The sequence below is a fragment of the Heterodontus francisci genome, chromosome 35 (assembly GCF_036365525.1).
Source record: "Heterodontus francisci isolate sHetFra1 chromosome 35, sHetFra1.hap1, whole genome shotgun sequence".
NCBI lineage: Eukaryota > Metazoa > Chordata > Chondrichthyes > Heterodontiformes > Heterodontidae > Heterodontus > Heterodontus francisci.
The window spans coordinates 23,848,645-23,875,080 of record NC_090405.1 but is presented as its reverse complement, the minus strand read 5'-3'; the positions used below and the strand labels follow the sequence as shown (position 1 = coordinate 23,875,080).

Here is a 26,436-nt window from a genome sequence, read left to right as displayed (position 1 = left end):
ATGATTCTATGAAATAGTGACAGTCAGGGCAAGTCTGTATAAGAAGGAGAAATGGAGACAGGTCAGGGAGAGCACATCACCAAAACTGGGAGATACTACATTGGACAGGGAGGGTCGGAGGGGGAGAGAGCACATACATACAGTCAGAATCAGCACCTTCAGGGGAAGAGAGAGAGAGGAACCAGTGAGTGTAGTACTGAACCCAGCCAGAGTCAACCTGCTGAAACACCAGTGAGTTCACACTGGGGAGAGATCATTTACCTGCTCCGTGTGTGGGAAGGGGTTCACTCAGTCATCCAACCTCACTGAACATCAACTTGTTCACACTGATCAGAGACCTTTTCAATGTCCTGACTGTGAGAAGAGCTTGAAAAGCAGTAATGATCTGCTGAAACACCAACACATTCACTCTGGGGAGAGGCCGTTCCCCTGCCATGTGTGTGGGAAGGGATTCACTCAGTCATTCAATCTGCTGCAACATCAGCAAGTTCACATGTAACTGCAGGGGTTGGATTCTGCTGTTGTTGCTGCTATTCATCACTTTCAGAGACAAAGTTGGGTCTTACTTTATAACCAGTGTAGTCCAGAGCAAAAGCGTCTTCTTAATGTTGAGATAAACGGGAGAAGAAACCGGGAAGTGGCGGCGAGGATGGGGGAGGTGTTGCACCATCACTTTAATGGTGCACCCTCCCTCCCCCGGGTCCTTGCTGCACGCCCCCCAGGCCTGGTGGCTCTGATTGGGGTCCTGAGAGCCCCTGAGACTCGGTGCAGCTGAGGCTGCGCTCACCCCCGCTCAGCTCTGTTGTGATATTTAAAATACGAAAGGCCTGTTGGACTGAGAGCTGATCTGGAATTTAGACAGCAGCATTACTGGAGGCTCATTGCTGCTCAGCACAATCTCACCCCCCGCTCCTGGGAATTGTTGATTCTACACCCTGTAGTTCAGTTCTGCAATTAACTCGAGGGGGAGATGTGTGAGCAGAAAAACAGAGCGAAATGAAAACACAGCTGGACAGATGTGCAACAGGTCAATCCACTGTTACAATAACTCCATCTCTGACTCCCTCCTGACAGTAACCAGCCCTTTCACAGAGACTGTGGGTGGCTCTGAAAAGAGCCTTTGGTTTATTAGATGTCATTTTGGCCGCTTTACTTTTTCTGGGAGCTCTGAGCGCTGGTTTTCTTGGGCAGCAGCACGGCCTGGATATTAGGCAGCACCCCGCCCTGAGCGATGGTCACGTCTCCCAGCAGCTTGATGAGCTCCTCGTTGTTGCGGATGGCCAGCTGCAGGTGTCTGGGGATGATGCGGGTTTTCTTGTTGTCCCGGGCCGCGTTACCAGCCAGCTCGAGGATTTCAGCGGTCAGGTACTCGAGCACAGCAGCAAGATAGACCGGGGCTCCAGCACCCACACGCTCAGCATAGTTGCCCTTTCTCAGGAGCCTGTGAACACGGCCCACCGGGAACTGCAGTCCAGCCCGGGAGGAGCGAGACTTGGCCTTGGACCGAGCTTTCCTGCCGGTCTTTCCTCTTCCAGACATTTCCACAATCTCACAAATACTTTCACAAAGAATGGATCATTTCTCAGCTTTTGTCATAAGCTTGAAACAGTCAGGATGGCCGAGTGGTCTGAAGGGCTGTGTTCAGGTCGTAGTGTTTTCTGGAGGCGTGTGTTCAAATCCCAAATCTACCAAGTTGCGTTTTGACTGAACTGGAGGGATTTGGGAGCAGCGGTGAAGGGAGAACTTGGAAGAATATTGACAAGTAAAATGAAAATGGACCCAAAGATGTTTCTTCAATACATTAAGGTAAGAGGCAACTAAAGAAAGAGGAGTGCACTGAAAAGACCAAAAAAATCACAGTGATTTTTGACATCTTGCCAGGATTGAGTGGCGCGTGCACGGGATGATGTCATTTTGCAGCGCCAACATCACATTTCCGCAACAAATCCATCTTCGTGCATGCGTGAGAAAGCGTCATTGGGTATCTAGCCACCCCATCCCCCCACCACTTGGCTGGAGGAAGTGGCTGAATGGGAGATTTTGAAGCTGTCGCTCTCCCCCCTCGGCAACTCACTCCAGGCCTCGACGATTCCCCCCCCTCAGCCGCTCGCTCCAGACCTCGCTGCTCCCCCACCCCCCCACTCCCCTGGCCAGTTGTTCCTCGCTTCGCACCACCCCACTCTCTGGCCACTCGCTCCAGGCCGCGCCGCTTCCCTCCTCTCAGCCACTCACTCCTCCGTCACCCTGTCACCCCTTGCGGCCCTCCTGCTTCTACAGGTGGCGCCTGGTGAAGAAATGTGGGAGGGAGTGTCACGGCCAGAGCTAGCAGCTGTGGGCTGGGCTGGGACAGGGTGGGGGTGGGGGTGCGGAGAGCGAACAGCCAGAGTGCGGAATTTCACCAGTAGGGAGGAGGGGGAGAAAGCGAGTTGCAGAGGGGGGAGAGCGGTCAGTGAGGTGGGAGCTAGTAGCTGTGTTCGGGTGAAGTCAATCCTGGTCAGTTATATAAACAAATCACAATAACGAATTGGCAGCATATTTTATCCTCTGCCCGATTTTCCTTTCCATCGATCGGGGTGCTAATTCACTATCTTCCAATGGAAATTCAATCATAAAATTCCTTTTGTATTTAATAGGATTACTGAAATGTTAAATGGATCTGAGGATCACAGTTAGTATTAGCAAACGCACCCGAGTGAATTAGCACCCCAATCGATGGAAAGGAAAATCGGGGTAAGTATAAAATGTGCCGCCAATTTCGTTATTGAGATTCGTTGAGTAATTCGATTCTGCCCAACACTGAAATTGGCGGCTTTTTTGAATTCAACCTTTCTGCCAGGACGACAATTTAAGCCAATGATTTGCTGTATTTTCTAATTCGAGGCTCGGCAATTGGTTAAGACATGCGAATGGGAAGAGGGTGACCAATCAGAAGTGGGCTCTGGATAGCGCGGGCTCAAACTGCGGGAATTCCAGGTCCCTGAATGACTGAGCTGAAACTGATCAGTTTCACAAACCCTGTCAGTTTCAGTGCAGGAAACACCGTCTCGGGGGAAATAACATCACAAGTGGGTCTGGTTCCAGCGATGGCTGCTGCAAAACTCCCGGATTCCCTCATTGCAGCGAAATCATTTTGAAATTCTATGAAAACAATGAGTGATTCTGGAGGAGTGATGTGGCTTTTCACTGAGGGCATGTGTAGACTGGAGAAATAACTAATTGTAGAGCCTCAGGCGCTGTTTACACAGCCCGTTGAGAAAATCAAATCCACTGCACATCCTTGCTGCAAATGAAATGTCAAATTTGGGGATTCCAGTTTTGTATCTCGAACACAGCACAGATTTATTCCAGACATTTCTAAACAGCCTATCCCAGCTCCCGTTTCCAGGTCACTGCTCTCTCTGTGAGGCGGTGGGTGGCTCTTAGAAGAGCCTTTGTTGTGTTTGCTGGAAAGGGTCGAGTTGTTCAGCCGCTGAATTCGTAGAGAGTGCGGCCCTGCCGTTTCAGAGCGTACACCACATCCATGGCAGTGACCGTCTTGCACTTGGCGTGTTCAGTGTTGGTGACCGCATCCCTGATCACATTCTCCAGGAAAACCTTCAACACCCCGCGAGTCTCCTCATCGATCAAACCCGAGATCCGCTTGACCCCGCCACGGCGAGCCAGGCGGCGGATTGCTGGTTTGGTGATGCCCTGGATATTATCACGAAGCACTTTGCGGTGCCGCTTTGCTCCGCCTTTGCCCAGTCCTTTCCCTCCTTTACCTCTGCCAGACTTTCTTTTGTTAACTTCCAAAATATACTTTATTCATAAAAATCTGTAAAAAAAAATACATTACAAAACAGTTCCAAAAAGCACCAAGTCAAACAATACAGAGAGTGCAAAGGAGATCAGTTTCCTTCAATACAGGAGTGAGTTGCCTCACAACCCTTCCATTTCATTGTCATGCCATGTACATTTTACAGCAAACAAATATTTTCTGGCTACAGTTCGAGTGGTTTCCCATGGATCCAGCCCCTCAGTTCAGCTTGGTGAGGGGACCTTACACAGTGGTCTTTCCACATTGAGCCTTTGCTGCAGCTGCCCCAAGCTTTATTGCGTCCCTCAGCACGTAGTCCTGGACCTTGGAATGTGTCAGTCTGCAACATTCGGTCATGGACAACTCTTTGTGCTGGAAGACCAGCAAGTTTCGGGCAGACCAAAGAGCGTCTTTCAACGAATTGATAGTCCTCCAGCAACAGTTGATGTTTATCTCGGTGTGCGTCCCTGGGAACAGCCCATAGAGCACAGACTCCTGTGCTACAGAGCTGCTTGGGATGAACCTCGACAAAAACCACTGCATCTCTTCCACACCTGCTTTGCAAAGACACATTCCAGAAAGAGGTGGGCAACGTATCTTTTCCACCACAGCCACCTTGAGGGTCGCGTGTGGATGGGGTGAGACTTCGGGTGTGCAGGAAGGATCTGACGGGGAGGGCTCTTCTCACCATCAGCCAGGCTACATCTTGGTGCTTGTTTGAAAGTTCTGGTGATGAGGCATTCTGCCAAATGACTTTGGACTTCTGCTCAGGGGACCATCCGACAGGATCCACCATCTCCTTTTCCCGTAGGGCCTTGAGGATATTCCGTGCAGACCACTGCCTGATGGATTGGTGGTCAAAGGTGTTTTTCCACAGAAACTTTTCCATGAAGGATAGGCAGTACGGCACAGTCCAACTGGATGGAGCATTCCGTGGCAATATGACCAGGCCCATCCTTTGCAACACTGGGGACAGATAGAACCACAGCACGTAGTGACACTTGAAGTTTGCAAACTGGGGATCTACACACAGCTTGATGCAGCCGCACACAAAGGTAGCCATAAGGATGAAGGCGACGTTGGGTTCATTTTTCCCGCCCTTATCCAGAGGTTTGAACATCATGTCCCTCCGGACTCGGATCATTTTGGATCCCCAGATGAAGCGGAAAATGGCTCAGGTGATCGCCACAGCGCAGGAATGCGGTATGGGCCACACCTGCACCACGTACAGCAATGTGAGCGCCTCGCACCTTATGACCAGGTTCTTACCCATAATGGAGAGAGATCGCTGCTCCCACATGCTCAGCTTATGTTGTACCCTGGCTACTCGCTGCTTCCAGGTTTTGGTGCACGTCTCAGCCCTTCCAAACCATATCCCCAGCACCTTCAGGTAATCTGACCTGACGGTGAAGGGGACAAAGGATCGGTCAGCCGAGTTCCCAAAGAACATGGCCTTGCTCTTGCCGTGTTTAACATTGGCTCCCAAGGCCAGTTCGAGCTGGTCGCAGATGCTCATCACTCTGCGCACAGACAGTGGATCCGAGCATAAAATGGCGACGTCATCCATGTCCAGGGAGGTTTTAACCTGAGTGCCTCCGCTGCCTGGGATTGTCACCCCTCTGATGCTCGCATTCTTCCTAATAGACTCAGCAAAGGGTTCAATACTGCAAACAAACAAGACAGGGAAGAGAGGACAGCCCTGTCTGACTCCAGATTGGATCGGGAAACTTTCTGATTCCCACCCATTGATTGAGACTGCACTACTGATGTTTGTGTAGAGTAGTTTGATCCAATTGCAGATTCCCTCCCCAAACCCCATTTTGGAATGCACATCCATCATGTAAGTGTGCGATATCCTGTCAAAAGCCTTCTCCTGGTCCAGGCTGATGAGGCAGGTGTCCACCCTCCTGTCCCGTACATAGGTGATCATATCCCTGAGTAGCGCAAAGCTATCAGAGATTGTCCTGCCTGGCATAGTATAGGTCTGATCAGGGTGAATCACCAACTCCAGAGCAGACTTGAATCGACTGGCTATGTCTTTGGACAGAATCTTGTAGTCAGCATTAAGCAGAAATTGGGCCACCAATTTCTGATTTCTGTCCTCTCCCCCTTCTGCTTGTCGATGAGGGTGATGATGCCTTTCCTCATGGATTCTAACATGCTGCCAGCCTGGGAGCATACTCTTGTTTCCTGGCAGACATGTTGATTCTTTCCTCAAATCAGTGCACAATAAAAGAGACTGATTCTGTCAGGCTCCTTTTTATGCAGGCCACCTGGACCTGGCTGAGAAAGGCAGAGTGAGAGCAGGGAGGGGAGGAGACAAGAGTGAAGATTAAACAGAGAGCTAGATGGAGGAGACACCCAGAGTGACAGACAGAGAGAGAACGGCCCCTCATCTTTCAGCTCCACCTCCAGTTTCCTCCGGGCTGCCAATTTCAAACCCTTTATTAACAGTAGAACCAAAACCCAGCTCTCCACACAAACCCTTCCAGACTCGGCCTTCATAGTCAAGGCTTTCCAGAAAGCCGGAGCTTTTAAATATGGTCCCGATGCAATGAACATTCAGTAATATTCCCACCTAAACACAGTCCATTCTATACTAAGAAACCTCCTCAGTAACATCACCATTTCCTCACACATCCGCTTCCTGCAGTTTACAAACACCTTACTGCAGCTGTTTGGGGAATCTCCTGTGTTAAGATTGGAGTTGGAAAGCGGCCTTTACCCGGCAGTGTTCTCGTCTCACACTGAATCTGCTAGACATCCTGTTCTCTTTATTGCGAGAGAGAAAGCACGGATTTAGGAAATGTTCATTTGAAATGATCTCTATTGAGAACAAGCCCGGCCGTGGGACAGGTATTCCAGTGCAAAGAGCTGTCCATGACCGAGTGTTGCAGACTGGCACATTGCAACGTCCAAGACTATGTGCTGTGGGACGGCATTAAAGCTTGGGGAAGCCACCATGGAGACTCAATGGGGAAAGGCTGCAGTCTGAGGCCGTAGTAGGCCATAGTACAGTGAGGGGCTGGAACCTGTGTAAAACCCCTCGGGCTGTTTGCACCAGAGAATGTTTGATGTGTAATGTAAATACTGTAAATATAACCTGTGCAGGCAGGGATTGTGAGATACATTATGTACATTATTGAAGGAAACTGATCTGTATTGTACCTTATGTAATATTAAATTTGAACTGCTTTGCAATGTAATTGCACAAATTATATGAATAAAATACATATTGTGCAAAAGAAAGCAGCTTTCCTGTCAACACACACCTTGTCTCAGGGCACAACTTTCCTGTGATCTTGTCATACCCAACTTCGCTCTATATCTTCTGACACACACACTTTACAGTCTGTCATTTCCAAAAACAAGCATTCTAAAATCAAAAGACCTTTTGTTTATTTCTCCTTTCTTTTCATTTCTCCTCTATTCTTCTCAATCACTCCCTTCAACAGTCCTATTCAGATCAAGGTGGAATGTGAATAGTGTCACAACTCACCTCTGACACTATTATTACCCTTCTTTTCTCTTGTCTCATTCAATAGGAAAGTTTTATTCACCAGTCTGTTGCTGTTTTACACTCTTGCCATACCATCTGGTATTGCATCCATCTGAATTCTGTGCTTTCATGGCCTTACATATCTTTTCCTCTTCTGGATGATTTGTTTGCTTCAGTTCCATTCAACCAGGCTGGACCAGAGGGAAGCTTAGAACCTTTGCCTTGGACGGGTCCACGTTGATCCATTACATTCAGAATCACCTCCTTGAAATAACTCCATAGTACAACTACAGTAACCACACAGAATCTGCTTCAAACACTCCTCCACATTTTATCTGTTCTGACCGTCAACACCTCCAGCTCTTTTGTTTAAGTGGAACCCATCAGGTTTGTATAGGCTCCTTCTATTCTGAAAGCTGTAGCACTGGTTCAGGGAATTCAGCCCTGTTTCTCTACTCGAAATGATCAGCCATGCTTGATCTGCCTCGTATTTTGCTTTTATTGCAACGTTACAAGACCTCCAATCCTCTGGCACCACACCTGTATCCAGTGAGGGATTGGAAAATGATGGTCAGACCTTCCACTATTTCTTCCCTGGCTTCATTCAACAGCCTGGGGTACATTTCATCTGGTCCTGGTGATTTATCCACATTCAAGGATGCTCATCCCATTAAGACTTCCTCTCTCCTTAAGTTATCACGTCCAATACTTCACACTCCTCCTCCTTAATAACAATATCTGCATCACCCTCTCATTCGGGAAAACAGTAAAGTATTCATTAAGGATATTGGAAACATCTTCCACATCGATACAAAGGTTACATTTTTGATCTTTTATGTGCCCTGCCGTTTGCTTAGTTGCCTCTAACTCTAATGTTTTGTTGCAACATCTTTGGGTCCATTGTTATTTTGTTCGTCCATGTTCTTTCCTGCTTTTTCTTTGCTTTTTCCCGCTGCTCCCAAACGCCTCCAGTTCAATCAAAACACAAAGTGTCAGAAGTGGGATTCGAACCCACGCCTCCAATGGGGACTGCGACCTGAACGCAGCGCCTTAGACCGCTCGGCCATCCTGACCACCTACAGGATACTATTAATGCGAAGGAAATTATTCATTCTTTGTGGAAAATATTTGTGAGATTGTGGAAATGTCTGGAAGAGGAAAGACCAGCGGGAAAGCTCGGGCCAAGGCCAAGTCTCGCTCCTCCCGGGCTGGACTGCAGTTCCCGGTGGGCCGTGTTCACAGGCACCTGAGAAAGGGCAACTATGCTGAGCGTGTGGGTGCCGGAGCCCCGGTCTGTCTGGCTGCTGTGCTCGAGTATCTGACCGCTGAAGTCCTCGAGCTAGCCGGTAACGCGGCCCGGGACAACAAGAAGAGCCGCATCATCCCCAGACACCTGCAGCTGGCCGTCCGCAACAACGAGGAGCTCAACAAGTTGCTGGGAGGAGTGATCATCGCACAGGGCGGGGTGCTGCCTAATATCCAGGCCGTGCTGCTGCCCAAGAAAACCAGCGTTCAGAGCTCCCAGAAAAAGTAAAGCGGCCAAAATGTCATCTAATAACCCAAAGGCTCTTTTCAGAGCCACCCACAGTCTCTGTGAAAGGGCTGGTTACTGTCAGGAGGGAGTTAGAGATGGAGTTATTGGAACAGTGGATTGACCTGTTTCACATCTGTCCAGGTGTGTTTTCAGTGGGGAAGAGACGGCCGCCCACCTCCTCCTGGAATGTGCCTTTGCAAAGCAGGTGTGGAAAGAGATGCAGTGGGTTTTGTCAAGGTTCATCCCAAGCAGCTCTGTAACACAGGAGTCTGTGCTCTACGGGCTGTTCCCAGGGACGCACACCGAGACAAACATCAACTGCTGCTGGAGGACTATCAATTCGGTGAAAGACGCCCTTTGGTCTGCCCGAAACCTGCTGGTCTTCCAGCGCAAAGAGTTGTCCACCACCGAATGTTGCAGACTGGCACATTCCAAGGTCCAGGACTACGTGCTGAGGGACGCACTAAAGCTTGGGGCAGCCGCAGCAAAGGCTCAATGGGGAAAGACCACAGTGTAAGGTTCCCCCACCAAGCTGGACTGAGGGGCTGGATCCATGGGAAACCCCTCGAACTGTATCGTTAATATTCTCAATTGCTGTAAATGTAAAACTGTAATTGACATGACAATTGTGAAACGGAAGGGCTGGGAAGAAACTCATGACAGTATTGAAGGAAACTGATCTCCCTTGCAATGTTTGTATTTTTTGGTGCTGTTTGGAAACTGTTTGGCAATGTAATTTTTACAGATTTTTATGAATAAAGTATATTTTGGAAATAAAAAAAAAAGTTTTCAGTTCCCTCTCTGGATTTCCCTCTGTTTCTCTGCTCACACATCTCCCCCTCCAGTTAAGTGAAGAAGTGAACTACAGGGTGTCAGAATCAACAATTTAATAAATCCCGCTGCCTTCGATTTTATAAATCCCGAGATTATCCCGGTACATTAACGGGAACTGGTTCGGAGCTGATGAATTAATTTAATAATGGAAGTGTCCGGGTTAATTCTCTGTTTTTCATTTGGACAGTTTGAATTATGTTTTTTTTTCTCTCTGGTGATCTGAGCGCCGCTTCTCAATGAGAATCTGCTCCCGGAACAGAGTAAATGCAGGAAGGAAGAGGCCATTCTCGGGCTGTGTGTTTCTCTCCGAACCTGATCTGTTTAGACCGCACTGTTCCCAGAGAACGGAATCAGTGAGAGTTGTGCACACACAGGAGCTGAGTCCATTGCAGCGCTTTAATATGTGCCTTCCCCCCGGCCCTCCCTATTCTCCGGACACAGAGCTGTCTGTTTCCCCCGGCGGCGGGAGAGAGTCGGGGATTCTCTCCCCGCAGTGTCAGGGTCTGCAGCCCCGGGGAACTGGCGGTTTCAGTCAGAGTGACCGAGCTGCCTTACATATCCTGTGTACTGATCTCCAATGGATTCAAATATTAGTGAACTCATTGGGTAATGTTTGTAAATAACCCTCATGTGAACGGACCCGGCTCCATTAATGCCTTCCAAATAAAACTGGGATCCATTTCTTTTCCCCAAATGCCAGCTAACGGATCCCAGGAGCGGGGTTGAGATTGTGCTGAGCAGCAATGAGTCTCCGGTAATGCTGCTTTCTAAATTCCAGATCAGCTCTCAGTCTGACAGGCCTTTCGGGAAAGTGATGTGACAAAACAGAAACCATGTGACCGCCCCTCCAATCTAATGGGTTTGATGATGAACAGAGATGGCAGCTCTTTCCTTTGCTGATTTGGTGGCTCTGAAAAGAGCCCTTGTTACACTTGTTACTGAAGCTGGGTTTCAGGTGCGTTCCCCGCGGATGCGGCGGGCCAGCTGGATGTCTTTGGCCATGATGGACCGGGATCATTCTGGTGAATCTGCTCATTTTCCGACAGAAGCATCAGTCGCTGTTTGAACTGTTTAAAGTCAGGGGTGTATTAGCAGCCAGAAAGTGAAGGGCAGTTCATTGCTCCCTGCAGCATTATCCGCCTCTTTCAGGAGAAAAGATCAGAAACCGCTCGTTTCTGTCAGTCCCCGAGAAGCCTGTGAGAAGCGGTTAGTCGCTAATTTGTTCCTTTTACAGAGAGGAAGCTGATATTTGTCCCGTTTTAAATTGCTGAACCGGACCTTCCTCCCGCCGCTTACAGTTAACAGATTGACAAATGAAAACGATTCCTAAAATCGCGTCAGGATTTTGTGACGGTAAATACAGTAAAACAGAACATAAAATGAGAGGTTTTAAAATTGTTGCCTGTAAATTGAAATTTTCCATCACTTCAATTCCTTCCTGCTCTGGAATTGCCGTGCTTTTTCCAATTGGAAAATTTCAGCCAATGAGAACTTCTATTTAATTTATGTGACACTCCGATTGGTTAAGAATTGGATTGAGAAGCGGGTGACCAATCAGAGACAGAGTCAAACTTTGGAATTTCAGGCCCCCAGGAACTGAGCTGAAACTGTTCAGATTGACAAACCCTGGCAGTAGCTTCACACATTGGACACTTCACACTGAGTCATTCAAGGGCTGGTGTGAGAGAAGCTTCAGATCCTGTCATTACTCTCTGACTCATTATTCATCTCGAACCAAACAATTAGTAAATGTGAAGCAGTTAAGAGACTTTTCACTCTCACTGCAGAATGTGTCATCTGGGGAAATAAGGAACTATTATATTCGGAGATTCCAGGTACATTCCTCCCTGAACAAATCCATTCCTAACATTCCCGATCACAGCCTATCCCAGCTCCTGTTGTCACCCGACTCCAGCTGAATTGGAGAAACTCATGTGTTGGGGTTTGAGTTGTGAGGTGGGGTTTCTCCGCCAGTGTTACTGTCTTACAGACTCTCCCCCTGAATTTGTGAACTGAGACTGCACCGAACACATCCCCAGTTAGAGTGAGGGCCGGACATCCCTCTGTTTTATGACAGAGAGTGGGGAAAGGGCTGGGTGGAGGGGAGTCACCAGGGATCCTGGAGTTACTCCAAATCATTTCCATGTGGAATCTGCAGGCGGGGCCGGGACAAGGATCATTTGATCAGGGGATCAGCTCTTTCCTGAGAGATGTGGGTGGCTCTGAGAAGAGCCTTTGTGTTCAGATGTTTACAAGTTTCCCGCGCTTTCACTTCTTTCCAGACCCTGCTTTCTGAGACTTCGCTGCTTTCGGCTTGTCCTTGCTCTTCCATGTCTGCACTTTCTTCAGCGCCTTTCCGCCCGCCGCACTCTTGCCTTTTTTGACCTTCTTCGCAGGAGACTTTTTCTGAAGCGCTGCTTTCTTCACCGCCTTATTTGGCGTTGCCGCCGCCTTGCTGCTCGTTTTCTTGGCTGTTACTTTCTTTGTTGTCACTTTCTTGTCTGCTGGTTTCTTCACTAAAGATTTCTTGTCTGCTGGTTTCTTCACTGAAGATTTCTTGTCTGCTGGTTTCTTCACTAAAGATTTCTTGGCTGCTAGTTTCTTCACCTTCTTTCCCACTTTTCCCTGGGTTTTCCTTCTTGCTGATTTTGAAGGAGCCGGAGGCGCCCTGTCCCTTGCTCTGCACCAGGGAGCCTTTGTTCACATTCCTCTTGATACTTTGCTTGATCTGGGTCTTGAGCTTCTCCTGAGCGGTGGCAGACCTGCAAGGAATCAACTACCAGCTAGCGTATAAAGCGAGACCAAGGCTCAGGGCCTTCAGTTACCTGGAGGGGAGTCGGAGAGGCAGCGGATCCTGTGAGGAACCACAATCCAGGAAGGATGAGAAGGTCATTGTCAGGGTACAGAGGAGATTAAGTTAAAGATTTACCAGTTTATAAGCAAGCGCAGAGCCAAGGAACGGTGCTGGGGCAGATCAAATAATAGGAAGCTGTGATCAGTTGGAAGGCAAGAGTGATTAAATGACAGAAGAGATGATGGTGCAAGGCAAAAGTCAGGGAAAGAATAAACAACATTTTGTAAGCACAGATACCAGGAGTGGGGTTTGAACCCACGCAGACACATGTCTATTGGATTTTAAGTCCAACGCCTTAACCACTCGGCCATCCTGGTACATTAACCCACCACTGAAAATGAAATTTAATGTGATCCGGGTGCCATCTGGCCTTTTCCAAGAGAAAGTTATGACTCCTCTCCCATGCGAAATTGGACCCTTCATTATTTATGAACCTCAATCGGATCACCCCTCAGTCTAGGTTTCTCTAAGGTGTCGGGTCCCAACTCTTTTAGTCTAACTTGATAACCAAGATGTCTTATACTGGGAATTCGTCGAATGTCTCTCCTCTGTACCCTTTCCAAAGCCTCAATATCACCCATCATGTGAGGAGACCAAGACTGGATACAATATTCCAAGTGAGTCCTGACCAAGGTTTCATAAAAGGACAAATTCGGGACATCTCAGATACTGAAGGAGTCCGTGTCCAGAAGCAGCAAGACCTGGACAACATTCAGACTTGGGCTGCTAAGTGGCAAGTAACATTCACACCACATAAGTACCAGGCAATGACCATCTCCAACAAGAGAGAATGTAACCATCTCCCTTTGACGATCAACAGCATTACCAACGCTGAATCCCCCCACCATCAACATCCTGGGGGTTACCATTGACAAAAGCTTAACTGGACCATTCATATACATACTCTGGCTACAAGAGTAAATCAGATAGTGGGAATTCTGTGATGAGTAACTCAGCTCAAGGCACGTGTGAAATGCTCATTAGGAGAGCTGGAGAAATGGACTGGTCAGGTGGGCAGAAAAGTGGCAAATGGAATTCAACTTGGAGAAGTGTGAGGTGATGCCTTTGGTGAGGTCAAACACAGCAAAGGAATACACAATTAATGGGTGAATGCTGAGAGGTGCAGAGGAAGTGAGGGACCTTGAAGTGAATGTCCACAAATCCCTGAAAGTCGCAGGACAGGTTGATAAGTTGGTTGAGAAGGCTTATGGAATCCTTTCCTTTATTAGCCGATGTATAGAATATAAGAGCAGGGAGGTTATGCTGGAACTGTATCAATCATTAGTTCGGCCACAACTTGAGTTCTGTGTGCAGTTCTGGTCACCTCATTACAGAAAGGATGTAATTGCACTAGAGAGGTTACAGAGGAGATTTACGAGGATGTTGCCAGCTCTGGAAAAATGCAGCGATGAGGAAAGATTGGATCAGCTGGGGTTGAATAGAGGAGGCTGAGGGGAGATTTGATTGAAATGTACAAAATTGTGAGGGGTCTGGATAGAATGGATGGGAAGGGTCTATTTACCTTAGTAGGGAGGTCAGTGACTAGAGGGCATAGATTTAAAGTGATGTGTTGAACAATTAGAGGGGAGATGAGGAAAGGTTTTTTCACCCAGAGGGCTGTGGGAGTCTGGAACTCACTGCCTGTAAGGGGAGCTGAGGCAGAAACCCTCAACTCATTTAAAAGGTGTCTGGATGTGCACCTCAAGTACCTGAACCTGCAGGGCTACGGTCCAAATGCTGGGCAATGGGATTCAGCTGGGTGGCTCGTTTTTTGGCCTGCCTGTGCTGTAAACTTTCTATGTTCTATGATTCTTTGCAGACACAATGGGCCGAATGGCCTCCTTCTGCACTGCAATAATTTTGTGATTTTTGACTCTCCAAAACTTGTCAACCATCTACAAGGCACAAACCAGGATGAGTGCAGCACCAACAATACTCTAGAAACTCGACACTGTCCAGGACAAAGCAGCCGCCTTGATTGTCACCCCATTCACCACCTTAAACATTCACTCCCTTCACCACTGACGCACAGTGGCAGTAGTGTGTACCATCTACCAGATGCACTGCTGCAACTCACCAAGGCTCCGCAGACAGCACCTTCCAAACCGAGGACCTCCACCACCTTGAAGGACAAGGGCTGCAGATGCATGGAAACACCACCATGTGCAAGCTCCCCTCCAAATCACACACCATCTGATCTGCAAATATATCGCTGTTCATGCACTGATGCTGGGTCAAAATTCTGGATCTCCCTTCCTAACAGCACTGTGGGTGTACCTACACCACATGGAGTGCAGCAATTCAAGAAGGGAGCTCACCGCCACCTTGTCAAGGACAATTAGGGATGGGTAACAAATTCTGGCCTTGCCAGTGTCGCTCACATCCCATGAAAGAATATGCCTCATTTTATACTCAATTGTCCTCTGAATGCAGCCCAACCCTCTATTTGCTCCAACTATCACTTCACAGCATTGCTGCTGTACCTTTCGAGATCTGTGCACTAGAACATCCAGATCTCTGCTCAAAATTATTTTCTTTTTTCCACCTACTTTAATGTCTTTCCCTGAAGGGTGTATGAATGTTGAGCATTCGCCCTGTCCACATGAATAACACTGCACTTACCCAAATTAAACATCATTTACCAGTCATGAACCCAATCTCCCAACACATTAAGATCAGCCTGAAACAGTCGAGCATCGTCTACAGTCTGAACACTCGCACAGATCTTCAAATCATCTGTAAATTTACAGATGGTGCCCCCTACACCTACATCCAGATCATTAATAAAAATAATAAAGAGCAACAGACCCAACACCGATCCCTGTGGGACACCACTGGTAACTGGTCTCCAAACAGATCCAGATCCATCTGTAACTACTTTCTGCCAACGTCTGCCAGTCAGTTCCCAATCCAGATCAATATATTACCACTGATACCAGGGACTTTAATCTTCGAGAGAAGCCTCTTGTGTGGAACCTTATCAAAATCTTTTGGCTGAGATCTGCTAATTGAACACAGGCCGGGGATGAGGCCTAGGCCTGTCCTGCTCTGTGTATGGGTCTCAGGACCACACAAGGTGAGATCAGCTCACTGAGCACAGGCCCATCCTGCTCTATATGGTGCTCAGTACCTCACCAAATGAGAATAACTAACGCACCACAGGCCAGGGAGCCTCGGCCCATCCTTCCCTGATTGCGGTTCAGTGCCAACCAGGTCAGATCAGCTAATTCAGCACAGGCCGGAGATGGAAGCTGGATCTTTCCTGCTCTGGGGACTCCGTACCATACCAGGTGCGATGAAGTAAAATACCACAGGCCGGGGATGGAGCCTGAGATTTCCCTGTTCTGTGTGGGGCTCTGTACAACAACGTGTGAGAAGAACTATCATCCCTCAGGCTGAGGAAGGAGCCTGGGCCCATTCTGTTCTGTGTGGCTCCTACCACACTGAGTGGGATCAGTTAACACAACACAGGCCATGAATACAACCAGGCCCTTTCCTGCTCCGTGTGGCTCAGTATCACACCAGGTGGCATCAGCTAACACAGCACAGGCTGGGGCTGGGGCTGGAGCCTGGGCCCGCCCTGCTCTGTGGGCTCAGTAACAACTCGTAAGATGAACTTTTTTCAAAAGGCTTCAGTGTATTTATCTCTGTCCAACACTCTGAGGCAGCTTTCTGTGTTTATAAAGAGTGTAATTTATTGACTGGTCTCTTGGATCAAACAGGGTAACAGATAGAGGTCTGTGTGCAGAGGGTTTGGGGGTGAGCTCTGATTCCTAACCCTTTCTGGATTGTGAGGAATAAAGAATGAATGAGAGAGAGAGAATGTGGGAGAAGGGATGATGGAAGAATTTGTCCGTGAACCTGATTAAAAGTGGCTCAAACTCAAGATAATATTAAGATATCAAGAGCAGAACATGAACATAATCTGAGTTCCGCGATCTGGTCGGGTCCCATTCCCCTGAAGTGAGGAATGAACGGGTGGGAAATTCCACCTGGAGTTATATTTGTCTCCAATGAAGATGAGTTCACAGTGAGGCTGGAATAGCTCAGTTGGGAGAACACTAGATTGAAGAACCAGGATACAATCCCTGGTTTCATCAGTTTTAATTTTGTGTCTCCTTCATTTTAAGTAGAGAGAATCAGAGGGGAGATTTTCCACTCTTGACCCCATGGGCTGAATTTTAAACTAACGGTGCGGCTCTCGGCAGAGGCACCGGAAGTGGGTGTCGTCACCACACGAGTGAAATGTGGCCGACCGACCCCGATCACGGAGCAGCCGACCAATTAATGAAGGGGAGGCGTGGGGCCCATGTAAACAAGGACCAGAGGTAGGGAACGAGGCACCGATGGCACCGACATCTGACACAACGGCAGGTGCTGGCACCATATTGAAAGGGCTGCCAGACCTGCATTCACTGCTGCCTGGTTTAAAGGAGTGTCTTCCTGAGAGCCCTCTGCTGCCCCAGGTCCCGTTCTGCTGCCTCTGCTGCCCCAGGACCCATTCTGCTGCCTCTGCTGTTCCAGAACCCGTTCTGCTGCCTCTGCTGTCCCAGAACCCGTTCTGCTGCCTCTGCTGCCCCAGGTCCCGTTCTGCTGTCCCAGGACCCGTTCTGCTGCCCCAAGACCCGTTCTGCTGCCTCTGATGCCCCAGGACCCGTTCTGCTGCCTCTGCTGCTCCAGGACCCGTTCTGCTGCATCTGCTGCCCCAGGATCCGTTCTGCTGCCCCAAGACCCGTTCTGCTGCCTCTGATGCCCCAGGACCCGTTCTGCTGCCCCAGGACCCGTTCTGCTGCCTCTGCTGCTCCAGGACCCGTTCTGCTGCCCCAGGACCCGTTCTGCTGCCTCTGATGCCCCAGGACCCGTTCTGCTGCCCCAGGACCCGTTCTGCTGCCTCTGCTGCTCCAGGACCCGTTCTGCTGCCCCAGGACCCGTTCTGCTGCCTCTGCTGCCCCAGGACCCGTTCTGCTGCCTCTGCTGCCCCAGGACCCGTTCTGCTGCCTCTGCTGCTCCAGGACCCGTTCTGCTGCATCTGCTGCCCCAGGACCTGTTCTGCTGCCTCCGCTGCCCCAGGACCAGTTCTGCTGCATCTGCTGCCCCAGGACCTGTTCTGCTGCCTCTGCTGCCCCAGGACCTGTTCTGCTGCCTCTGCTGCCCCAGGACCAGTTCTGCTGCATCTGCTGCCCCAGGACCTGTTCTGCTGCCTCCGCTGCCCCAGGACCTGTTCTGCTGCATCTGCTGCCCCAGGACCTGTTCTGCTGCATCTGCTGCCCCAGGACCTGTTCTGCTGCATCTGCTGCCCCAGGACCTGTTCTGCTGCCTCTGCTGCCCCAGGACCTGTTCTGCTGCCTCTGCTGCCCCAGGACCTGTTCTGCTGCCTCCGCTGCCCCAGGACCTGTTCTGCTGCCTCCGCTGCCCCAGGACCTGTTCTGCTGCCTCTGCTGCCCCAGGACCTGTTCTGCTGCCTCTGCTGCCCCAGGACCTGTTCTGCTGCCTCCGCTGCCCCAGGACCTGTTCTGCTGCCTCTGCTGCCCCAGGACCTGTTCTGCTGCCTCCGCTGCCCCAGGACCTGTTCTGCTGCCTCTGCTGCCCCAGGACCTGTTCTGCTGCCTCTGCTGCCCCAGGACCAGTTCTGCTGCATCTGCTGCCCCAGGACCAGTTCTGCTGCATCTGCTGCCCCAGGACCTGTTCTGCTGCCTCCGCTGCCCCAGGACCCATTCTGCTGCCTCCGCTGCACCAGGACCTGTTCTGCTGCATCTGCTGCCCCAGGACCTGTTCTGCTGCCTCCGCTGCCCCAGGACCTGTTCTGCTGCCTCTGCTGTCCCAGGACCAGTTCTGCTGCATCTGCTGCCCCAGGACCTGTTCTGCTGCCTCTGCTGCCCAGGACCCGTTCTGCTGTCACTGATGCCCCAGGACCCGTTCTGCTGTCACTGATTCCCCAGGACCCGTTCTGCTGTCTCTGCTGCCTGATAGGTAAGGAGCTGAATGCGAGCCTGCAGTGACCATGGTCCAATGGTTTGGCGATGCCTTCCTGCAGGTTCGCCTCCAGGTGACAACAGATAGGTGGAAGATCCTCTTCCCCAGGGATGGGAGGTGGAGACCTGTCCACCTGACCAAGCAAAGCTGCTTTGAGATAGTAGGTGAAGTCATCAGCCGTGGGGTCACCCCCAAGACATGGATCCAGTGCACGAAGTGGGTCAATGACCGGATCCGGGCTGCTCAGGCGCAAACTCAAAACACTTTGGACCCTTTGGACATTGCGCATGGCAGAGTGAGAGGGAGTGTTTGGTGGAAAGGGAGTGACCACCCAGTCATGTGTATTGGGGAAGGGCAGCAGGACATGCTGCCTGAGGCTTGGCTGCATCTCGGTGGGAGGTGCACATCAGTCATTGTATAAACTCACACAGTCCCTCGAGAGGGGCCACATGCAGGAGGAATATGTGTGTCCCCATCATGGACTGCTGGACTATCACCATCAGAGATATTGGGCTTGTCCCCGCTGGGAGACTAACTTTGTTGATCATAGTGGCTGCAGGAGAAGACAGCCCACAATCGGAAAGAGCATGTCAAGACTGGCAGTGGATGCCTTATCTCCATGTCCTCATCCCGATGGAGGAGGAGGCCATGGAACAGGCAGGGCAGCAAAGCAGCTGCTCCATAGCTGATGGAGAGACAGGGACACCTACCTAAGAGAGTGAGTGAACATCTCCTGGGGCACAAGGGAGCATCCGCTGCAAAGGAGCCATACTGCTCATCTGTTCACCACTGCATCAATGGAGCTGCACAGTAGGGGTGGTTGGAATGTCACGATGGGCAGACCCTAACCCTTCAATGTCCCTGTTTGCACATGCAGGCTAGGATGAACGACAAGAGCGAAGAGCTGGAGAGACTGTGGGACAGCCAGACACCTCTGAGGAGGAGGAGGGAGCCTCAGATGGTGCACCATCACCTCATTCCCCTGCACCCTCCACCAGCACAGAAACCCTCACTCGGTGGGTATCCACTTGCTGTTAGATTTGGGCACACAAGCTGGTGAGCACGTCACAGACAGGCCCGGGCAGCTGACGGAGGCTGTGACAGCCGAGGCCACTGGCAGTTGGAAGTCTGTGGGAGGCCAGGCCCATGCTGAGTCCCAGGCTGATGACGTGCCTCTGGTGTCACCAGCAACACGGGAAATACTGCAGCTGCAGCAAGAGATCAGGCAACATCTGGCAGAGTTGCCAGAGGTTATGTGTACCCAAGTTCGGATGATGGAGGAGTCCATCCAGGCCTTGCATGCTGTACTGTCTCTGATGGGGGTGTGTCTGGCTTCCTTCCTTGAGAGATTGGTGACTCTGATGGAGAGCCAGATCCAGCCGACCAATCAGTGGCTGCCGGAGATGCGCGCAGACTTGCACTCCATCGCTTTGTCCATGAGATCCATCCAGCGGTGACAAGGTGAGAGGGGGGACGAGGCACCTGAACTCTTCACCAGGTCCACATCCCTCTCAGGTCAGCAGCTAGGTACAAGTGTGTCTTATAAGGGGGAGGAGCAGCTGGCTGCTACATCTGGGGTCTCCTCTCAGGATGTTCCTGGTGTGGACAGTAGCTCCAAAGCCCCTCTGCGAGTGACACAAGTGAAGCCAGTGCCTGCCTCCATCATCCTCGATGACAGAGGGGGGTCCCTGTACCTGTGCAGGAGGCCCTCAGTGTGCCGGGGCCCTCCAGGCCTCAGGCAGCAAGAGGACGGCCACCAATGTCATCCCAAGCCATGGGGCAGCAAGGTCAGCAGCCTGTCTCCATCTCAGCTGACAGAGCAGGGGGAGCACCACGTAGGAGCACCCGGAAAAGATTTAAGAAGAGCACCTAGATTCACTGAGGGGTTCATGGGTGAATGTACATTCCAGATGGATAGGGTTGTGTTTGGTGTCACACGGAATAAAGAAATGATGTTCTCTCACTACGTCTCCTTCTTATTGTTGATACCCTTTGGGACTTCATTTAAACCCTTCCTCCCAAGGGGCTGGAAGTGAGGGACCAAGCCCTGAGTTTACAAAGCTTCGGCCTTGTCACTGTGCGATGTGTACCTGGACGCTGCAGAACAGAAGGAAGGAGGTGACAACAGGGCTGCTTAAAGCTAAGACTTTATTGCTGTGGTTCCAGAAGGTGGTAAGGCTCAAAGGAAACTTGAATGTATAAGGGTGTCTCATGTCTCCCTTGTGTGTATCCCATGGCCCCTTTCCTGCTGTGCCTGAGGTTCTTCATCTGGCACTGCTTGGGCAGCATCCTCCTCCACATCCTCATCATCAGAGGAGACACCACACTCCACGATATCCTCACTAGTCAACACCTCACCCCTCTGTAATGCCAGATTGTGCTGTGCACAGCAAACCACCACGATATACGAGACCCTCGCCGGGACATACTGAAGGGCTCCACTGGATCGATCTAGGCACCTGAATCTCATCTTCAGGAGACCAATGGCCTCCTTGATGGTTGCTCGGGTTGACCCGCAGCAGGTGTTGTACCTCTCCTCTGCATCCGTGCATGGGTTCCTCACAGACGTCAGTAGTCATGTCCTCAGTGGGTAGCCCTTGTCTCCAAGGATCCATCTCTGAAAGCAGATGGGGCCGCGGAAAGGTTCTGGCATCTGGGAGTGCCTTGGTATGCAGGCGTTGTGGCTGCTTCCTTGGATTTGTGCAAACACCTATGGGATCCATTTGCAGTGGTCGCAGACCAATTGCACACTGTGCAAGTGGAAGCCCTTCCTGTTGAAGGCTGCTGGCTGGTCTGCAGGAGCCTTGATGGTCACATGGGTGCAGTCAATGACACCCTACACCTGGTGGAATCCAGCGACGGCCCCGAATCCTATAGCTCTCTCAGCTTGACCGTTTGGATCAATGTGCACATAGTCACCGGCCCTCCTGAACAGGACATTGGTGACCTCCTTGATGCACTGATTCACTACAGACTGTGAGATTCCACACATATCTCCAGTGGATCCCCGCAATGATCTGGTGGTGAAGAAGTTCAGTGGCACGGTGACCTTCAGTGACACTGGCATCAGGTGCCCACCAAGTCGCATGGGGCACAGCTGCATCATGGCAGAGAGATCAGTGACCACCTCCGTGGAGAGGTGCAGTCTGCGGAGACACTGTCACTCGGACATCTGCAGGTAGTTGAACCTCGGCTGACGTGTTCCTCTGCCTCCTTCTCCAGCCTCATGTTCGAGGCTGGCCTTCCTGTGGGCCCCCAAGCTGCTGTGGTGCCCGTGCTGTTGCCTGCGCCTCCCTCCCTTCCTCTCTACTCCTCCTCCTCCTCCTCAATGGGAGCCTCGAATCCAATGAGAGCCTCGAATGAGGCCCATGACAGGTTGCCCCTCCCTGAGTGCAAGGCCTTCACAGTAAACAACACCCAGCCACATTTACCTCACTTGTCATCCTCAATGAGGTGGCACTGCCCCAATGACACCCTGGTGTGGCTCACCCTGCAGAGCTGGCACATTGGCCCCCACTCCTGACAGTGTTTCCCGATGCCCTTTCCCCCTCCACCCTTGCTGCCAAGTTTTGCTGCCTCACCCGATAGCTTCCCAGTGAAGACAACACTCAGCTCCCACCTCCCAGTCACCTCCTTTAACCAGGCGAGGCTCTGAAGCCCCGTGGTTCCCGTGTGCTATTAGTTCAATTGGATCCAGTGAATAAAATTGCTGACAATTGGCCTCATAAATACTTTAAATGCCTTCTTGCCATGTGGATGTGCGAAGTCTGCCCTCCATGTCAGCCGCCGACAGAAACATCCGGTCCAACGTCTTCCATCCCTATTTTATACACCCCCCCTCCCCCTCCCCGGCCTCCATTCCCGTCTCCAACGGTCCCTTAAAATTCTGGCCCATGTCTCTAAGACTAATGGCAGTGAAACCACATCTGCTCCTTAGACTGAACAGGGAGAGCTGCTCTCTCTGTGTTTAAAGTGAATGAATCTGCTCTTTACCTTGTCTTACTGGAACGTTCACTGTCTGGAGATGTCTGTTTGAAAATGTTTTCCTGTTATATTAATGGAACAGAGGAGCAGATGTGAGGTACTGTTGAACAGAGAGGTTTGGAAGTGGGTGAAGGGGTGGAGTGACGGTGTGAGTGAGAGGCGCAGTGAGTTGGCCATTCTCAATAGAGTGTCAGGAATGAAGGTCAGAGGAACAGACCAGGCTGGAAACACAGAAAGAGCGAGGAGAAGCTGGTGTGAAAAACAGAGATTAAACAACGGGCTTGTTCATTTGGTTTGGGTCTGGTGTTTAGAATCCCCGGAATCTGGGTTCACTTCCCTTCCAACTCAGCGAATTGTATCAACATTATGTTCATAAAACCATAGAATGATACCCAAAGAAGGAGACCATTTGGTCCATTGTGTCAGTGCTGTCTCCTGTAATCTGTACATTTTTCCTTCCAGTATTTATCCCAATTGCTTTTCAAAGTTACGACTAAATCTGCTTTCAAGTCCTGATCAGACAGTGCATTCCAGATCACAACACATCACTGTATAAAAAATCATTCCTCATTTCACCTCTGGTTCTTTTCTCAATCACCTGATAAATACATCCTCTGGTTACTGACCCTTTTGCCACTGGAAACAATTTCTCCTTATTTAACTTATTGAAAACCTTCTTGATGATGTCACATACTAGACTGCCAGTAAAACTGAAGCCCATGGAATAAAACGGACAATGACAGCATGCATATGAAGTTTGCAGACTGATAGGAACATAGGAGTAGGAGTAGGCCATGCAGCCCGTCGAGCCCACCCTGCCATTCAATATGATGATGACTGATCGTCCACTTCAATGCCTTTTTCCCACACTATCTCCATCTCCCCTATGTCATTTGTATTTAGAAATCTGTCAATCTCTGCTTTAAACATACTCAATGACTGAGCTTCCACAGCCCTCTGGGGTAGAGAATTCCAAAGATTCACAACCCACTGAGTAAAGAAATTTCTCCTCATCTCTGTCCTAAGTGGCTTTCCCCTTACGTTGAAATTGTGTCCCCTGGTTCTAGACTCCTCAACCGGGGGAAACATCTTAGCTTCATCTACCTGTCTATCCCTTTAAATATTTTGTAAGTTTCAATGAGATCACCTCTCATTCTTCAAAACTCTAGAGAATACAGGCCCAGTTTCCCCAATCTCTCTTCATTTGACAGTCCTGCCATCCCGGGAACAAGTCTGGTGAACCTTCGTTGCACTCCCTCTATGGCAATGATATCCTTCCTAAGGTAAGGGGAACAAAACTTCACACAGTATTCCAAAGTGCAGTCCAACCAAGGTTATATACAAATGAAGCAAGACTTCACTACTCCTGTACTCAAATCCTCTTGCGATAGAGGCTAACATATCATTAGCCTTCCTAATTGCTTGCTGCACCTGCATGTTAGCTTTCAGTCACTTATTGACAAGGACACCCAGGCCCCTTTGTACATTCACACTCTTACCATTTAACAAATAATCTGCACATCTGTTTCTCCTACCAAAGTGGATAGCCTCACATTTTTACACATTATATTCCATGTGCCACTTTCTTGTCCACTCACTAAGTCTGTCCAAATTCCCTTGAAGCCGCTTTGCATCTTCCTCACAACACACATTCCCACCTAGTTTTGTGTCATCTGCAAACTTGGAAATACTACATTTGGTCCCCGCATCCAAATCATGTGAACAGCTGGGTCACAGTGTGGTGGTGAACAGTTGTATTTCTGTCTGGAGGAAGGTTTACAGTGGGTTCCCCATGGTTCCTCATAACTTCAGTTATGTGCAGACACTGGAAAAGCTGGGGTTGTTCTCCTTGGAGCAGAGCAAGTTCAGAACAACTTTGACAGAGTTAGAATCGAGGAATCAAATGGTTACAGTACAGAAGGAGACCATTCAGTCCATCATGTCCATGACAGCTCTTTGCAAGAGCAGATCAGCTAATTCCACTCCTCTGCCCTTTCATTGTAGCCCTGCAAATTTTCTCTATTCAGGTGTTTATCCAATTCCCTTTTGAAAGCCACGATTGAATCTGCCTCCAGCACACTCTCAGGCAGTGTATTCCAGATCCGAACCACTCACTCTGTCCCACACCCCTGGTACCATTGCAGAAAATCTTTTCTGTTCATTTCATCCCTCATAAATAATTGAAATGAAATGTTTATTAGGAAATGCACAACATAAAAAGGAGAGAGAAATAAATGCTGAGTAAAATAGAAGTCAATGTTTGGAAGGTAAAAAGAGCAAAAGATGTAACTTTTATTCTGGATGAGTGAGAGGAATATATCACACTTTGGGGCTTTTGTAAGAGGATTTACTGATAAACCTGGGATTTGAGAGGAAGCTGGTTCATGGTTTACAGAACAAATTCAGCCCCTGGGGTGGAGCCAACAGCTGCACCGTCCAATAACAGACAGGATGGGGACACTGTCTCAGGCCTGGTGAGCTCAGTCGATGAAAGCATGAAACTCTGAATCTCAAGTTTTTGAGTTTGAGCCCACGGTGGGTGTTTTCTATTTCCTTTTTAGGCTGATTTTACAGGCATTCTCCAGCTCTGAATTCCTCGGCAGAGAGTTCAAGGAGTGTTTGAAATGAGATTCAACAGCAGTATGAGAAAGTCTCTCCTTGATTCAGGACTCTTACCTCTCTGCAGCATCTCGCTGCTGAAGATTGAACTTTTTCTCATTTCATTCTCAGCTCAGGGTCAGTGTGGATCACTGGGACTTCTGGCTGTCTCCCACTTCACAATCCATCAGTGCTGAGAAATCAATGGGGAATATTACTCACATGTTGTAATGTTTTATAAATACTTGAATGTATTTCACACTGTGTCCAACAGTGTGAATCTCCCCTGGTATATCAGCTCACCAACACTTCAACAGAACATTCACATAATGTGAGCTCTGACATCTGTTCAGATCCCATTCCCAAGACCTGGAAAGTGGGATTGGGCTGGATCGCTCTTTTTCAGCTGGCACAGACACGATTGCTAAATGGTCTCATACTGTGCCATAAATTTTCTCCATTTTCTATGTTCTATGAAGTGAGGTGTGATTGGGAGGGACAATTCCACCATGGTTATATTTTCTACCAAAACAATGACACAAGGGATACTTCACATTTTTATTCATTCATTCATGTGATGTGGGCATCGCTGGCTAGGCCAGCATTTATTGCCCATCCCTAATTGCCCATGAGAAGGTGGTGGTGAACTGCCTTCTTGAACCGCTGCAGTCCATGTGGGGTAGGTACACCCACAGTGCTGTGAGAAAGGGAGTTCCAGGATTTTGACCCAGCGACAGTGAAGGAACGGCGATATAGTTCCAAGTCAGGATGGTGTGTGGCTTGGAGGGGAACTTGCAGGTGGTGGTATCCCCTGCATTTGCTGCCCTTGCCCTTTTCGGTGGGAAAGGTCGCTGGGTTTGGAAGGTGCTGTCTAAGGAGTCTTGGTGCATTGCTGCAGTGCATCTTGTAGACGGTACACACTGCTGCCACTGTGTGCCGATGGTGGAGGGAGTGAATGTTTGTAGATGGGGTGCCAATCAAGTGGGCTGCTTTGTCCTGGACGGTGTTGAGATTCTTGAGTTGGAATTGCACCCATCCAGGCAAGTGGAGAGTATTCCATCACACTCTTGACTTGTGAATTGCAGATGGTGGACAGGCTTTGGGGAGTCAGGAGTCATGGATGAGTGAGAGGAATATATCACACTTTGGGGCTTTTGTAAGAGGATTTATTGATAAACCTGGGATTTGAGAGGAAGCTGCTTCATGGTTTACAGAACAAATTCAGCCCCTGGGGTGGAGCCAACAGCTGCACTGTAATTACTCACCTCAGGATTCCAAGCCTCTGACCTGCTCTTCTAGTCACGTTATTTGTATGGCTACCCATGGTAACCTCCATGATGTTGATGGTGGGGGATTCAGTGATT

General features: G+C 49.6%; 2 non-coding genes across 2 annotated transcripts; both read right to left on the bottom strand.

Annotated features, from left to right (window-relative positions):
* Positions 1–8,285: 8,285 nt before the first annotated feature.
* On the bottom strand, positions 8,286–8,368 carry trnal-cag (transfer RNA leucine (anticodon CAG)). The gene has a single exon. It is a non-coding gene; the product is annotated as a tRNA-Leu (tRNA).
* A 4,383-nt stretch (positions 8,369–12,751) lies between these two features.
* On the bottom strand, positions 12,752–12,834 carry trnal-uaa (transfer RNA leucine (anticodon UAA)). Its single transcript has one exon. It is a non-coding gene; the product is annotated as a tRNA-Leu (tRNA).
* Between the last annotated feature and the right edge of the window lie 13,602 nt (positions 12,835–26,436).